The sequence below is a fragment of the Triturus cristatus genome, chromosome 4_1 (assembly GCF_964204655.1).
Source record: "Triturus cristatus chromosome 4_1, aTriCri1.1, whole genome shotgun sequence".
Classification (NCBI taxonomy): domain Eukaryota; kingdom Metazoa; phylum Chordata; class Amphibia; order Caudata; family Salamandridae; genus Triturus; species Triturus cristatus.
In genome coordinates, this window is record NC_140585.1 from 684,774,005 (window position 1) to 684,790,331 (window position 16,327).

Here is a 16,327-nt window from a genome sequence, read left to right on the forward strand (position 1 = left end):
GGTATGATAAAAACTGCAGGACTGCATACAAATCCCTAGCTGATGCAGTGCGATCCACTGACAGGGAGGCCATTCGGGTGGCAAGGAACCATTACAAATGGACACAAAATGCCGCGAAAAAAGCGTGGGACACTAAATACTGGGAGGAGCTATTGGTAGCCAGCAAGTCCAGAGATCCGACGGACTTCTGGCATCTTGTGAGGTGGGGCACGGGGAACCAAAAACCAACCCCGGTTAATTATGTCCCGCCAGAACATTGGGTTAAGCACTTTAAGTTCCAGTTCGCTAACACAAACAATGTCCCAACACCTGCCCTGGCCTCTTTCAGCCGTCCTTTATTAGCAAACACGCTAGTGTTCACCAAGAAAGATGTTGAATGTGCCCTTAACTTAATACCCAAGGGCAGGGCCCCGGGCTTAGATAAAATTCCTGCAGATTTGTTTCTGCATAGTAAATCAATCTGGGTCCCTTACATCGAACTACTGGCGAACACTATTGCCAAAGGCACTACGGTGCCGGATATATGGCGGGGAGCAGAAATCATACCAATTTTTAAGAAGGGTGACCGAGCTGACCCGGGAAACTATAGGCCAATTAGCCTAATAGCCTGTATTCAGAAGGTTGTGGCCAGAATGGTACTTCTTAGGGTCCAGAATTGGATCGAGGACTCGGGAGTCATGTCCACCCTACAGGCTGGCTTCCGACCCCTGACTAGCACGGTAGATCAAGTTTTTAGATTTTCCACAATATATTGGAAATGGGTGGTCCTGGGGGGTGGCACACTTTATGCAGCCTTTGTTGATCTAAAGGCTGCATTCGACCTAGTCCCAAGAGATAGGCTGTGGAGAGCGCTCCACGAGCAGGGTATCCCACCAGAACTGCTTGCGGTTTTGATAAAACTACATGAAAATAACTACGCGCAGGTCAGATGGGGTAACCAGAGCCAGGTGACCGACAGATTTCCAACGGAAAGGGGTGTGCGGCAAGGGTGTGTGCTGGCACCCACATTATTCACACTATATATAAATAGAGTTATAGATTATTATAGGGACTCCACTACTGATGCACCCAAACAGAACGGCATCCCCGTCCCCCTGCTAATGTTTGCCGATGATACCCTCCTTTTATCTAAGACTCAGGAAGGGCTTCAGAAGGCAATAGACTGCTTTGAAAAATTTTGCAATGACTATGGCCTCTCTGTTAATGTCTCTAAAACCAAATTTATGACGATGCATAGGCATAGGAACATTAGGGGCAGAGTCTTTATGAATGGGGAACCGTTAGAGCAGACTGATAGCTTCAGCTACCTGGGCATCACATTGGGCTCTAGGTTACAGTGGAAGCCGCATGTGGCCCATTTAATCTCTAAGCACGCACAACTATCTGGTGCCCTTCTAAGAGAATTTAAGTTGTCAGCCACTAAACCTGTAGCCCCAGTATTAAGAATTTATGACTCAAGAGTAAGATCTTCCATGCTATGTGGAGCGGAACTGTGGGGGTCGTCTGATATAGCAGGTCTACAAAAAGCACACAACAAATTTCTCCGCTGTATAACAGGGCTTCCACATTCCACACCACTCGTACCTCTGCGCATGGATCTGGGTTGTCAGAGTATAGAAAATATCTGCAGATTTAGACCAGTTGCCTATTGGAGAAGACTGTGGGTAACCCCAGAATTGCATCACTATGCGTTAGCACTCCTGGAAACGCGTGATATGGACTCTGGGGTTAAAATTCTATGGTTTAGAAAGGTTAAAACCCTCCTTAAGTCTCTAGGTATGGGGGATCTATGGGATAATCCTCAGGAGACACTATTTCCTACCAAACAACAGTTAAAAGAGGCCTACTGGTCATTCATATCCCAGGAGGAGTTCCAGTCACACACTGCTCCATCGTATACTAAGGCTTTTTTGGAGCTGAAACACACTCCTGGGTATGAGATGTACTGGGATCTGATTACAATGCCTCATGATAGGAAATTATTCCATCAGTTTAGGGTAGGTACCCTCCCATTGAATACGGTCACCTGTAAATGGGCATTTAGTAAAAGTGACCAAATGTGCCCTTTCTGTATAACACACCCGGAAACTATAGCTCATGTTTTGTTTATTTGCCCAGAATATAAGGCTCCCCGTCACAAATGGATAAGAGCAGTTTGCATTCAAAAGGGTATTATGACGGGGATTACTGCACTGAGAATATTTCAAACTGACTGTTCTGAAACAATAGTGATAGCGACAGCAACATTTTTAAAATGGATGTGGACAATAAGAGTTGGGAAACTGAAAGCTCTCCAGTCGCCCTAAAGTAAACCCAGTACAACTGTGGAACTTTTTTATAGTTTTAGTATGTTTTTATGGAAGACAGATATTTATTTTCTTATTTGGTCGAGTAGGAATACCATTTATGTAGTGATCTTAAATCCTGCTGTTTTTAGTTTCAGTGTTACATTTTCTGTGTATAACTCAAATGTGTAGCTCCAACCGATGTACCTGATGATGAACTGTGTTTTTTTATGTACCTGATGATGAATTGTGTTTTTATATGTGTCTTTTATGACAACAAGTCGAAATAAAGACTGATTGATGTTTCTGCCTTGGTTGAAAATTTCAATACAAACACCTCTCTGGATTGGATGAGTTTCTTCAATTGATGTAGCATGGTTTAACACTCCATGGATTGAACTCTTTGTAAAGCGTTATCCAATACCTTGACTGGGTAACCTCTTCATTGGTTTTAAATGTAATAGTCCTGTATGGAAGAATTACAAACTACTGTATCAGAAGTAATCTTTTTAACCTGGATGAACTTTGACAATGACAGGTGTTGTTTTAACGCTGGAGGGTAAAAGTTATTATAACGTAGAGCATTATTTCGATCTTTCGGTTTCTTGAACACTCTGCTGCTCTTCCAATTGGCTATCCAGATAATGGATGCTCTGTTGGCTGATACTGCTGGAAAACTGGATCCGAGGGTTTTTCTGTTTCAGTTCCATGATGTTACCTTCCAATTGTTTCTGCATACATTTACAAATCAAAATGATGTCATCAATGTATTCCATATATTGTACCATGTTATCGATCAATGTTTGACTCTCATTTATGTGTTGTTGTTCAAATTTTGCTAAGAATATATTTGCAAATGATAGTGCTCTGGAAAAACCCTTGGAAGTTCCTGTCTTTTGTAAAAAGAATGAGTTGTTCCATGAGAAATAGCTGTGAAAGAGGCTGAAGTGTTGGAGTTCAAGTAGAAATAACTTATTAGCTTTGATGCCTTTTCGTTTATCGAGAGCATCCATTCCACTGCTTCCAATCCTTTTTCATGCTGAATCAACGTGTATAGTGATACAAAGCGAATGGTACATAGCCAAAACTCTTTCCCCGCTAAAACTTCCAATTCCATGAGACAGTTTAAACAATCCGTGGTGTCACGGATGTTGGATTTCCATGCTCTTACCAATGGCTGGAATAAATGATCATGTAGTGAACCACATCCGGATACTATCGGTCTAAATGGAGGGTCATTTGCATCTTTATGCATTTTTTGCAGCCTATATAAATGTGGTCTCTTGGGGTACTCAGTTAGCAAACAGTTATGCAAGTTCTCTGTGATCCACTCCATCTCCAATGCTTTGCCCAAAAGTGTAACCAATGTCTTGGCAATTACTGCTGTGAGGGCATTATCCAGCTGTATGTATGTGTTCTCATCCATTACATGCGCGTGCACTTTTAGTGCACTTTTAGTTCGTAGTGTGTTTTTGGTTCATGACCACCAGGTCTCCTCCTTTATCAGCAGATTGAAAGATAATGTCCTTATTGTTTGTTAACTTGTTCAGTGCCTTATGTTCAGCTTGTGCCATGTTCTTTTGCCATGTGGTTTGAAGATGAAGGTATTGTAGATCTTCTTTAACCCGAGCCTCAAAAATGTCTACAGTTTTATGAGAGTGTGGTACATGAAAGTGGTCGTGGGTTTGAAGTCCTGGTATTTCAGGTTGTCTGTAGAAACTTCCAGGGGGTGAGGGATAGGTTACAAAAATACACCTTAAACATACTTTACACATCAATTTAAATAATGACATCTTGCTCTGCAGAGCATTTGTGTGGTACGCTGGTACAAATGACATTCTTTTATTCAATACTGCCAACTCAAGATTCGTTAACTTCTTGGAAGAAATATTTATGACTAAATCTTTGTCTGGCTCCTCAATGTGCGCACCTTTTCACTTGTTTTTTCTTTGTCCTCTACGTGTCTTCTGTTATCGCTCTGTAAAGACCTGCCTGTGTACGGAAGGTGGTTTGAGGCATGACTCATTGTTAAAAAAGTAACCTTCAGAGTAGTTAATCCAGTGGTGGAGGTTGAAGATTTTTCAACTGGTGGTGCCTCCTGCTGTATTGGTGTACATGAAGATGATATGTCTTGGTCTGAGACTACACTCTCTTCCAATGAAGACACATTTGATTTTTTACTCACCCATGTGTAAACCTCATGTAGTTTGTATTCTGGTATCGCATTTAAATTTGCAAAGTTTGCGTTCTCTGGCATGTGCATCCAGTTTCTCATTAATGTCATCCAAAGTTTTGCTCTAAGTATTACTTTCTATACATGTTTCCAACTCGGTTCTTAAATCATACATTTTCTGAGGCCAGATCTTTAAGTATTTGTGACAGTTCTTCGATGAGTAATAGAATAAAATCCAGTAAACATTTATTCAATATCGCATACCACTTTGTCATAAAGTTCTCATTGAATTTAAAAAGCATATATACAATGAAAGGAGCGTAACATTTATACATCACAATTATCAATCAATTATTGGGTATTATTACAGTTACTCCACAGGCCAATTTTTATTAATTACAGTTCATTAAACCAAATTCATAATCTTCACAAATGTGTTGATCAATCCATATATTCATAATATTCAAAGAAAATTTCTTAACAGCCTCAGCCTATGCTTTTCGTCCTAACACAGGACTTCATCAGGGCTGTAAAAAATAAAAATAAACACACCAATCAGTCTAATAAACATTTCTATTGTATGAATAATTTATAAATTATTATTCCAAAAGGATAACATTCATCTGGCCTGCCTATCTCCATTCTAGACCATTCTCAAATCAACTCTGGATAGAAGACATACTTTAATTCAAGGATATCAATTTTGCTATTATAACCACATTTCTGGATAACATATTTGTTTTACATAACATATCAAAAACAAGTTTCTAAGTACAAATTTATATTCAACTAGTATTTGTTGACATCTTTGAATCCATTCCCTTAGATTAATTTCCTTGAAATTTTAGATCTAAAACCCCTTAAGGACTATCCTTGGTCCTATAACTTATTGGTTACTAACTGATTTATTACCTTCAATATTAGCTGGTGTAATGTTAATGAGCCCTTATTCACGACCTTTGTCCTCTCTTGTCCTCATCGAACCTAATTGATTAAACATATTCTGATTAAAAAAAAAAAGTATTCTCAATATATTCTTTAGCTCTAATTATAAAGTAAAACTACGTACCAGTAGTAATCACTAAGAACCTGAGTATTAATTGAAGCTAATTGAGACGGCGGGAATCACTCTTTAAAATCTGCAAAAAGACACTCCATATCACCAGGTTATTCCTCCATCCATACCAAGTTCTAATTTCATCTCTATGAATCTGTTTTTTGATACAAAAAGTCCACCCACGTACCATTTATTTGGTATTTATAGAGCTCTTCACAAAAAATCTGCTTCCTTCGTATCGTTTTGTACGCATTCCCAATCTCCTTCATATTTCTCCATTCGTTGACCCGGTTTACTGCAAGATATACACAAAACAAAACAAAAACTCAGGTCAGCCTCAAATGATGCTTCCCTACTTTCTATCTGTTGAAAGCACTACTCATGTCATCTTTAACTGCCCTTAAATTCAAATTCAAACCTAGATAAATGCCTGCCTACCATTCACCAAGTTCGAACGTTTCGTCTGTATTCTCCGTCTATGACCTTGATTCCACCATGAAATGTCACATCCACCGTGCCAGTATTTAAACAGGTTCCCCGCCAATCAGGTTTCAAATGCAATTAGTGCAACACCCAATCAGTTTCACTTCATATCCATCCCAAAATTCAAATTTCCGTCCCGTTCCCTTTCAGGTCTGCAGTGTATTTGGACCAATCCATGTGTCTCTATTCTCCTTCGCTCATCCCGCTAGGCCCTGTTCTAAGTAACCAATCCGCTTCTGTCTTTACCTGTTTCCTGTCTGGTCCGCTCTAACCTCTACTTCCGCTTATCTCGTGTCAAAATGCCAACAACCAATCGTATATTCTTTCTTATACTTTCAGCGTGAATTTGACTATCGGTCTCCGTCACCATACTTTGATTAGAATTTAAAAAGCATTAGCTTCAAAGAAATCCTTAGACCACGGGTAATGCGCTTAACTTTGTGATATTGGAATCAAGTTTTTGCATGCAATCTCAGGTTTACCTCCTTCTTCATAGTGTTTTCCAGTTGTTTCAAAAGTTGATTAACAGTTCCTGGAGTTGTACTGAAAGCTCTGACTTCCTAAATAAGAGAATACATTGGTGATGATTCTTCAGAAGTATATGCTTTGGTTTCTGCCTGGTTGGCCATGATGTGTGCAATGTCGTCAAAAGATATGGTTACTAAATGGTTCAGGATCTGTTAATTTAGCAGAAACTTGTGAAAACTATCATAAATGCAAGTGTCATCATGCACTCGCGAGTGATCCAGGGATTCTCGTCTATCAAAAACATAATCTTGTTGTGTGTGCTGCTGCGTGACGGAGCATGCTCATCTCCGTTACACATTGCCTTCCACCCTAGTGCACCTTCTGGTGTTCTGGAAAGTAGGCGAACTACTTAAAAAGGCCCGTAGGCTACATATACACCCTATTTGTTTTATGCAAACCATTCAATTCAATTCATACATCAACTTTTAATTATATTTCAAAATTATTTTCTTTTTTTCATATGATACATGTACTTGATCGTACATAGACTTTCCACAATGTTACATCACATTGCTTGTGGTATTACAAAATATACTGACAACATTATGCAAAAAATCACTGTTCACACCTTATATACAATTCCCAATATATTTCAGGTGCTTTGACCCTTCTTCAGGGGCAACTGTAAACTAAACAATTACCAAATAAAGTTACAAAGAGTATCCATTTTTGGAGATATAGCTGTAGAAGAGAGAAATAGCTGTAGAAATGCGGATACTATAGTACCAGAGTCTTAGAAAGAAACACCTTTGTGTGGCTTCACCTTAGTTCATGGTGAAATTTGAACAAGGACCCATATATGAAAGTCAAACATGTTGCGATACATTGATCACATCATGTTGATTTGGAAAGGTATGCAGAAACAATTGGAAGACAACATCATGGAACTGAACCAGAAAAACTCTTGGATCCAGCTTACCTACAGTATGAGCCAACAGAGCATCCATTATCTGGATATCCTATTGGAAGCAAGCAGCAAGGGGTTTAATCACTAAAGTGTTCAAGAAACCAACAGACAGAAATAATGCTGTACATTAATATAGCTTTCACTGTCCAGGATTAAAGCAACACCTACCACTCTCACAGTACATCTGAGTTAAGAGGATTTCTTCTGATAAAGTAGTTTGTAATTATTCCATACAGGACTATTACAATCAATACCAACAAAGAGGTTACTGAGCCAAGGTATTGGATAGCTCTTTACAAAGAGTTCAATCCATGGAGCATAAAACCATGCTACATCAATCGAAGAAACTCAACCAAGAGGCGTTCATCTTGAAATTTTTGACCAAGGCAAAAGCAATCAAACCAATCATAAATAAACATAGGGTAATGATTCAACAATAGCTGGATTTAAAGATATCTTTAAAGAAAACCCTCTTTTTGCACATACACACTCCAGGGAGCTCAAGGAAATGTTAAAGACACCCTTGGTATCACATTTAAAGAATCATAAGGAATGCACAAATGTTTAAACTGCATTCACTGCAGCAAAGTGATAATTGTGAACACTCTGTCTCGCCCACTCAATGGGAAAACCAGCAGACTCTTGCACACATCAAGTTGTAACTCAGACACACTGATCTATGCCATTAAATGTCCCTGTGGTCAGGTATGTGACGGAAATACTGAACGCAAAATCAAGATCAGCATCACAGAACATAAGAGCATGATGAGAACAAAGAACCACAACTCCAGTTTGGTATCTCACTGGCTGGATCACACCCACAACATAGCACAAATCCGTTTTACAGTTGTAGAGAGGTTAATCAAACACTCAAATACCAACATCCATAAAACATTGGTGCAAAGAGAGACTTTTTGGATTAGATATCTGCACTGTTTGGCCCCACAAGGGATAAATGATAAAATTGACGTGTTAAGTTGTCCATAAAACTGGTGTACCAAATTCAGTTTCTTTTTGTCAACTTGTGAAAAGTTTGTTTTGCGAAAGCGGAGAACATAGTATTGAAGGGTACAATAAATTCTATAGTAGTAGGTACCTGAACTATTGCTAAATCGTCATGATATTGTTCCAACACATATAACCATGTGAAATATTTATGGGTTTATGAGCACAGTGAGTTATATACCTTGTCACCTTTTATTAATTCTTTCTTTCATCATTTGATTTATTTTAGGTTGCGCCGAGAATACCAGATTATGTATAGTTGGCACTTGTTAAAATCATGGTTGAATAACTGCATTAGGATGGTCAATGCAGGTGGTGGTAGTTCCAATTACTGGACGGGTATTTATTAATTTCTTACGTGCATGCGTAGTGCTGATAAAATTGCTTGGAGTCAAGATTTCACATTGAAAGCAGATGTCCTTTACGAAGCATTGGAAAGGTTGACTTGTACCGAGGTAGTCTGTTTTAAAGGTTCACTGTGAGCACATGAAAAGTCATTAGGCCACATAAATAGAACACACAGGTTCAGGCGTGTATTGTCATTCCGGGTAGTAAAGTGGACCACACTGAAAAGACGGCAGTGCCTTTCAAAGTTAATCATGGTCAAGCGATTAGACCTGGTTTCTTGTTCTACGTTTAGTGGAAGGGATATAATTTCCATCCGGTCTCTAACAGGATTTATTTTTACACCGTAGGTTGGTGCGAGATGCGTGTTGAAGGCTGGTCCACGGCTTCGGATCTAAAAAAAATGTGAGTATCAGTCTGCATCGTCGGCTTGCAATAGATGTGTTTTATGGGCTTTTGTGAAAAACTAATGATAATTTCTAACATTTTTAGTTTCCTGTCATTGGCAAGTCTTTGTTGGCGGGCAGTTGGTCATTACAATTTAAATACAGAAGCAAAAACCTAGGTACATGCTGGTCTATGTAGTGCAGCAACACTCAATGAGGAGGGCATAGTTTGGAATATTTTTTGGTCAGTTTTCAGAGCACAGTTTGTGTTTTTTTTAACTTTACCGTTGATTATTGAAAGTAACATGAGTATTATAGTGCACAATGAGAAATAGAATTATGGTGAGTGGTGGACCACATGGTATTTCATAGGAACTGGTACAGACGATGATAATGCGCATGTAATTAACTAAGGTGAAGTTAAGCACAGGTTGTTAGAAATGGAGTCTCTAGTTGGCAGTGGCTTGTACCTTTGTCTAAGTAGGCAGCTTCCTTCCTAGTCAGGGTAAGGGGATACACTTCTAAAATAACCCCTGCTCCCCCTTGGTAGCTTGGCACGAGCAGACAGGCTGATCTCAGAGGCAGTGTGAAAAGTATTTGTGCACACATACAGTAATACAGTAAAAATACTACAAAAGGACACCACACCAGTTTAGAAAAAAAATAAGTAATCTTTATCTAAACCAAACAAGATCAAAACAACAAACATCCACAATACAGTTATCAAAATATAACGTTTTAAAGATAGAAATAGTGGAGGCAACACTTTCACCACAAAGTACCTTGGATGCATCAAAAACACAAGCAAAAAGGGCCACAGGGAAGGTGATGCATTGGTTCCTTACACACAGGGAAGGTGATGTGTTGGTTCTTTGCTCTGGGGGAGGTGAGGTGTTGGTTTCTTACTGCTGTGCAGGGGAGGTGATGCATTGGTTCCTTACCGGAGAGGAGGTGATGCGTCTTTTTCTTACTGCGTGGGGAGGTGATGCGTTGGTTTCTTACTGCGTCCCCCAGTGATATGACAGACCTGGCACCTCGATTTGATAAGTGATAATCCATGACGATGTGATTCATGAAGATCCAGAATGTGCTGAGACGATTCCCGCGTCCTCTCGATGCGTCGGTTGTTACACAGCAGGGCCTGCATTAGAGTCGGTGCGGTGATCACGGATGCTGGAGATCGGTGCACAGGACTAGTCGCACGGCAGACACTTCAGCTGTGGGCAGGCACAGCGTAAATTCTTTGGCTGCGGCGATGCGTCAGAAATTTTTCTCGTACCGCTGAGACTCGTCATAACCAGGCGATGAGTCGATTTTCACAGTTCTTTAGTCATTTGCAGTTCCCAGCCCCAGAAACAACCTCCGGAGGCCCGGAACACTGGCAGGCACCTCTCGGCCGGTCAGAAGTGCCAGCAAAGGAGTTCAGGCAGGACTGGGGGTAAAGCCTTTGTGTCCCTGAGACTTCAGAACAGGAGACAAACTCTATCTCAAGCACTTGGAGATCTTCCTCAAGCAGGGGGCACAGCACACAGCAAAGTCCTGGTCCTTTCCTTGGCAGGAACAGCCACTGCAGGCCAACCCCAGACAGCACATAGCAAAGGGGTAGTACTTCTCCTCAGTTTCTCCTGCTCTTCTTCTTGGCAAAGGTTCCTCTCTAATTCCAGAAGTAACCTAAAAGTCTGGGGTCTGGGCCTCACTTTTTATAGCACAAAATCCTTTGTTCTCTGAGGCAGAGAAGCTCTTTGTCCATCCAAAACAAGTTCTGTCCTCTCTGGTGCAGCTTCCTGGCAGGAGGTAGAGACAGCATTGTCCAAGGCAGATCAGGCCCATTCATTTATGAAAAGAATCTCATCCCCTACACTGAATGCAGCCAAGCTCTATTGAGCCCAGCACTGGTTCACCCTGGAAAAGCAGGACAAACCTCACCCCAAGTGGCTGTCTGAACAGAATGCGCATCCCCAGCCCCTGTCACTCCAAAGTCAGATAGTCAGTACACAACCTAGCAGAGGCACACAGAATGGTTAAGCAAGAAAATACCTACTTTCTAAAAGTGTTATTTTCAAACACAGAATGTAAAAATCACCCTTACTAAACGATGCATCTTTATATTCTGAGTTCAGGCATACTAAACTTGACCTTCCTATCTTGTCCCAATGGAAAGTTATATTTATAAGATGTTATAAATAAACTCCCATTCTATCCTATCGGTCAGATAGCCTTTCAATAGTGAAACACAAAATACACTGTATTTCACTATCAGGACATGTCACACACCTCAGTTCATGCCCTACCTTTCATATAGACTGTACCCTGCCCATGGTGCTACCTTGGGCCTGCCTTAGGGGTGTCTTACATGTAAGAAAAGGGAAGGTTAGGGCCTGGCAAGTAGGTGCACTTGCCAGGTCGACATGACGGTAGCAAACTGCACACAGACACTGCAGTGGCAGGTCTGAATTACGTTTACATGTAGGTGGCACAATCAGTGCTGCAGGCCCACTAGAAGCATGTGATTTACAGGTCCTGGGCACACACGGTGCACTGTACTAGGGGCGTACCAGTAAATCAAGTAAGCCAATCATGGAATCAACAATCCATAAACACAATTTACAGGGAGCACTTGCACTTTGGCACTGAACTGCAGTGGTAAAGGGCCCAAAGCATCTGGACCAGCAAAAACAAAGTCCAACACACAGAAAAATCATAGGAGGCAAAGGCAAAAATACAGGGGAAACCCATGCCAAGGATGCCAGGTCTAACACAGGTGTTTTCTTTCTAAGACTCTGGTACTATAGTTTTCTCTTTTCTTCAGCTATTTCTTTCTTCTACAGCTATTTCTTGTTTCACAAAATGAATACTGTTCTTAACATTTTTGGTGTTTTTTTTGTTTACAGTTGCTCCTGAAGAAGGGTGAAGCACCCGAAATGCATTGGGAATTGTATATAAGTCGTGAACTGTGATTATTTGCATAATATTGTCAGTATTTTTAGTAATACCACAGTTGTCTTTTGTCGTCACTTTTGTCATCACTGAGGGAACCGACTTCTTTGCATTAAAAACAGAGATTTTCCAATTTTTTAGAAAGATTAGACTCAGACTATTCTTTAAAGACAAGGAACCACTTACACAAGACTCACTGACAGGACTCAAACCCCTATCCACTTCCTATCCTACGAATGGTATGATGCCCCCTGAGCTACTAGCATTTGAGAAACTGATTCTAAAAGGAATTGACAACATGAAAAGCAAAAAGTCCTTTGTCCCATATAACATCACATTACCGGAACGCCAAGCTCTCAACTCACTCAAAAATGATGATTCAATTATATTAAAACCAGCAGACAAGGGGGGAGGAATAGTAGTACAAGACAGGAAAGACTACGAGACAGAAAGCAACAAACAAATAAATGAGAAAAAACACTACAAGAAACTGAGTGCTAATCCATTACCGGAAATACGAAATGAGATTCTTTTGGTTACCACAGAAGCCAAAGATATGGGATATATTTCCAAAAAATAATTTGAATTTCTTAACTCAGACAACCCTAAAACTCGCGTTCTCTACACCATACCAAAAAAAACATAAGAGTATCACCAACCCCCCTGGTCGTCCCATACTATCTGGATGCGGTTCCATTTTAGAACCTATTGGGTCGTACATTGACCACTTTATTAAAGACTTTGTTCCGTTGCAAGATACATAAGTAAAAGACACAATGCACATGATCAATCTGGTAGACGGTATGCCCTTCAATCATGGCTCTGACCTTTTAGCCACGCTAGATATAAGCTCACTCTATACCAACATACCCCAGAAGGAAAGTATAGAAATCATTGAAACTCTCCTAGAGCAGAGAACCAGACCTATTCAGGTACCAACCAGCTTTATCATCAAACTACTGCACATCGCTTTGCAGACTAACTACTTCATATCTGGAGGCAACTACTACCAACAATGCTCCGGCACTAGTATGGGCGCAATTTTTGCACCGAATTTAGCTAAAATCTATATGGACTATGTTGAACATAAGTTTGCCCTAAATGACAACAACACATACCGCTACAACATTAAATGTTGGAAGTGTTACATAGACGACATCTTTGTGATCTGGACTGGCACAGATACAGATTTCAACAAATTTGTCACATACCTGAACACTGCCCAGACACACCTCACATTCCCGTCCACAATACACGAGTCCACCATAGCATTTCTAGATCTGAATATAAATCATGAAGGTGGAGTACTATACACCTCCCTCCACAGAAAAGTCACTGAAAGAAACACTCTGCTATCATACCGCAGCCATCATCCCCGAGCCTCCAAAAATAAATATATATTGGAAAATCTTTGGAACCTGTTGTTCAGCATGCTGTTTCTTCATGTAGGCCCATTGTTTTGTTAATTTCTTTATGTGCGTGATGAAAGGCAGTGTGTTTCTCTATGCAGATGAGGAACAAATTCACAAAAAAGTGCATATAGGCTCCCTTTCCAACATAAACAATAACCCTTTCTAATATAAAACAAATCGAATGCTGAACAACACTAACAAGACATTTCTGATATTAAATTAACTCTTGAAACCGAATGCCTGCACATGCAATGCCCGCAATCAGTATAAACAATAAACAAAAAACACCCTGCCCTCTAGAAGAGTTCAAAGCAAACCACAAACAATCAGAACTGTGATGCGCAGCCCGTCATCTCGTACTTGCGTATTAAAAATGCACAGTTAAGCAGTATATTTGTAAATGGCATAAACACCACCTACTAAGCAAATGCTGTCACATATACACACAGTCTAACGTTCTTTATCTGAAAGTCTGCGTGTCTTTTATATTAATTTGTTTAAGTTTGCAAACGTTTTTATGTTTGAAAGTGAGCATGTAAGCACATTGTTTGGAAATTACTTTTTCCTCCAATACAATGTTACTTTCTTTTGTTAACATTATTTTATTTTTCATCCAAAGTAAGCATGGGCGGACAAATATAATTTAAACTTTAACATTAAAAATAAGAGCGAGAACAATCTCAACAACTATGCTAATTTCTGAGAAAGACTTAACTGATCCAACACCACTGAAAGCAATACTGCCTGTAGGGATCTCCCGGGACCCCCATGACATTCAACCACTGTCTACTACATGTTGGGCAAGGAAAAAGCTACTCATAAAAACAGGAGGGACAAGTTTGTATTCTCCAGCGCTGCCACTTTCCGCGAACCCCTGGATCCCCCCACAGTAGAAGCTGGGACCAAACATACACATTCCTGAATAGGACTAAAAACTATAGGGGATTTATTTCTGGGAGGTCACGCCTTTACTCACACTGGAGACCCATGTTTCACGGCTGCCAAATTTATGGACCATTTTGTACTGACCAGACTGCAGAGCGCACTTAGAGGCACGATTCCCACCTAGCCACTAGAACCGGCAAAATTCAGCCCACTCACGTTAGTAATAACAGACAATCACTTCCAGACTCGTGCTGTTGCCACAGCGGGACGCTAAGGTCAGGGACGCCTAGGCTGCCGATATAGAACAACCAATCACAGATGACATTTGGAAAGGGTGCTGCAAACAAATTAAACTAGTTTCATGCAACCATAGACACAAACTATTATAATTTAAAATACTCAGAATGGCCTACGTCACACCACAGCACAACTTTTACACACTGTCCCAAATGTAATCTACAGGCCGCATCCTTCCTTCACATGACTTGGTCCTGCAGCATACTAAAGGCTTATTGGCAGGAAATATACGGCTTAATACAGCAGATGGTGGGGATACAAATACCAGCAACTCCCTTAATCGCATTGATGGATTATGTGGAACCGTTGCCCAAAAGTACACGCAGATTCACAGCAATAGCCATTCTACTGGTGAAAAGAGAAATCGTTCTTCGCTGGGGTACCAGGCAGAAACCAGGCAGAAACCTACTATTAAGAGCTGGCTTAAGAGCATGACATATTGCGACACTACGAGCGAACTATATGCAGAGTTACCACAGCCCACATCGCGACCCAAAGACACCTGGCAGCCCCTCAAGGAATACCTTCGATTACAAGACATGCCGGGTACACAGCTAGCGAAGAGGGACAGGGAACAAATCCGAACGGGCAGGCTACAGGGTGAAGCAGCAAACTTGAAATAATCTCGGCTGCATTCAGAACTCACGTAGGCGCTAGACGGGCAAAAGGGAAGCAGGAGTAGGGAATTAGGACAAACATGGAACTCGATCCAATATTTTCACCATCTATATCGAGTGAGGAAATGTGTCTATTTCTATATATCTGTGTCAATATGTGTGTAATCTTTATCTGGAGATGTGAGACATGTGCCTGAAAATGTATGCATCATGAACCTATGTATGTTGTAAATAAAATGATAAATAAAGTTTAAAAAAAAAACAAAAAGCAAGGATGCTAATTTGCTCTTTTAAAGAACAATGTTGTCTTCTTTTAAAACGCAGCTCAAAACTATTCAGTCCTCTCCTGCTACCCCTCTCCTTCTAGCACCTGTCTCACTTCCAAAAAATATACATCAAGCTGTGAGGCTTTAAAATTAGATTGCATGCTGGCAGCATGTCTCTTTTCGCAGACCAAAAACCAATTAACAAAACAAATCAATATGCTGACACGCTCCCTTTCCAAGCTACATAAACCCTAAGAACCAAAAGACAAACTCCCTTTCAAATCTGCCTAAAGCATACAACAAATAAACACCTTTGACAAAGACACACAGCTGATTATCCGGTATATCCGCACATTGGTTGTCTATTAAATGTAGTGTTAATAAAATACAACCTTTTGTGTGTCTCTGCTGTAGCAAAATGTAGGCATGTTCTTTTTTTCTCTGACAAATTAACTTCTTACTTTTGAAAAAATAATCTATACATAAAGAACACAACATGAGGCTTAATAGCAACACCAAACGTATTTACAACTTGAAAACAAGATTCTATGCTGGTAGGAAGATTCAGATCCTGTGATTAAGAGCAATTCACTGAATGTTTAATGTAAAGTAAATATGGAGGAGGCACACAGCTATGTTCAATAATGTATTCATTTTCAGCTCCTCGTCAGGACGGGGATCCCAGCCTGCTGTCCGCATCAACTGCCTCTCCAAGAATGTTGCGTCCCTGTAGAATCTCAAGAG

The 16,327-nt window shown here is 40.4% G+C and overlaps 1 long non-coding RNA gene across 4 annotated transcripts in view; it reads right to left on the reverse strand.

Annotated features, from left to right (window-relative positions):
* Positions 1-4,575: 4,575 nt before the first annotated feature.
* LOC146855389 (uncharacterized) overlaps positions 4,576-16,327 on the reverse strand; it is a 75,922-nt gene continuing 64,170 nt past the window's right edge. For 2 of the 4 annotated variants that reach the window (XR_014980824.1, XR_014980826.1), the window contains exons 2-4: positions 5,703-5,810; positions 5,528-5,597; positions 5,023-5,442 (exon numbers count right to left, since the gene is read on the reverse strand). This is a non-coding gene — a long non-coding RNA (uncharacterized LOC146855389). Of the gene's footprint in view, positions 4,986-5,022; positions 5,443-5,527; positions 5,598-5,702; positions 5,811-6,480; positions 6,562-16,327 lie in introns of those variants that run through there. The other 2 variants (XR_014980827.1, XR_014980825.1) reach the window with 2 other exon arrangements.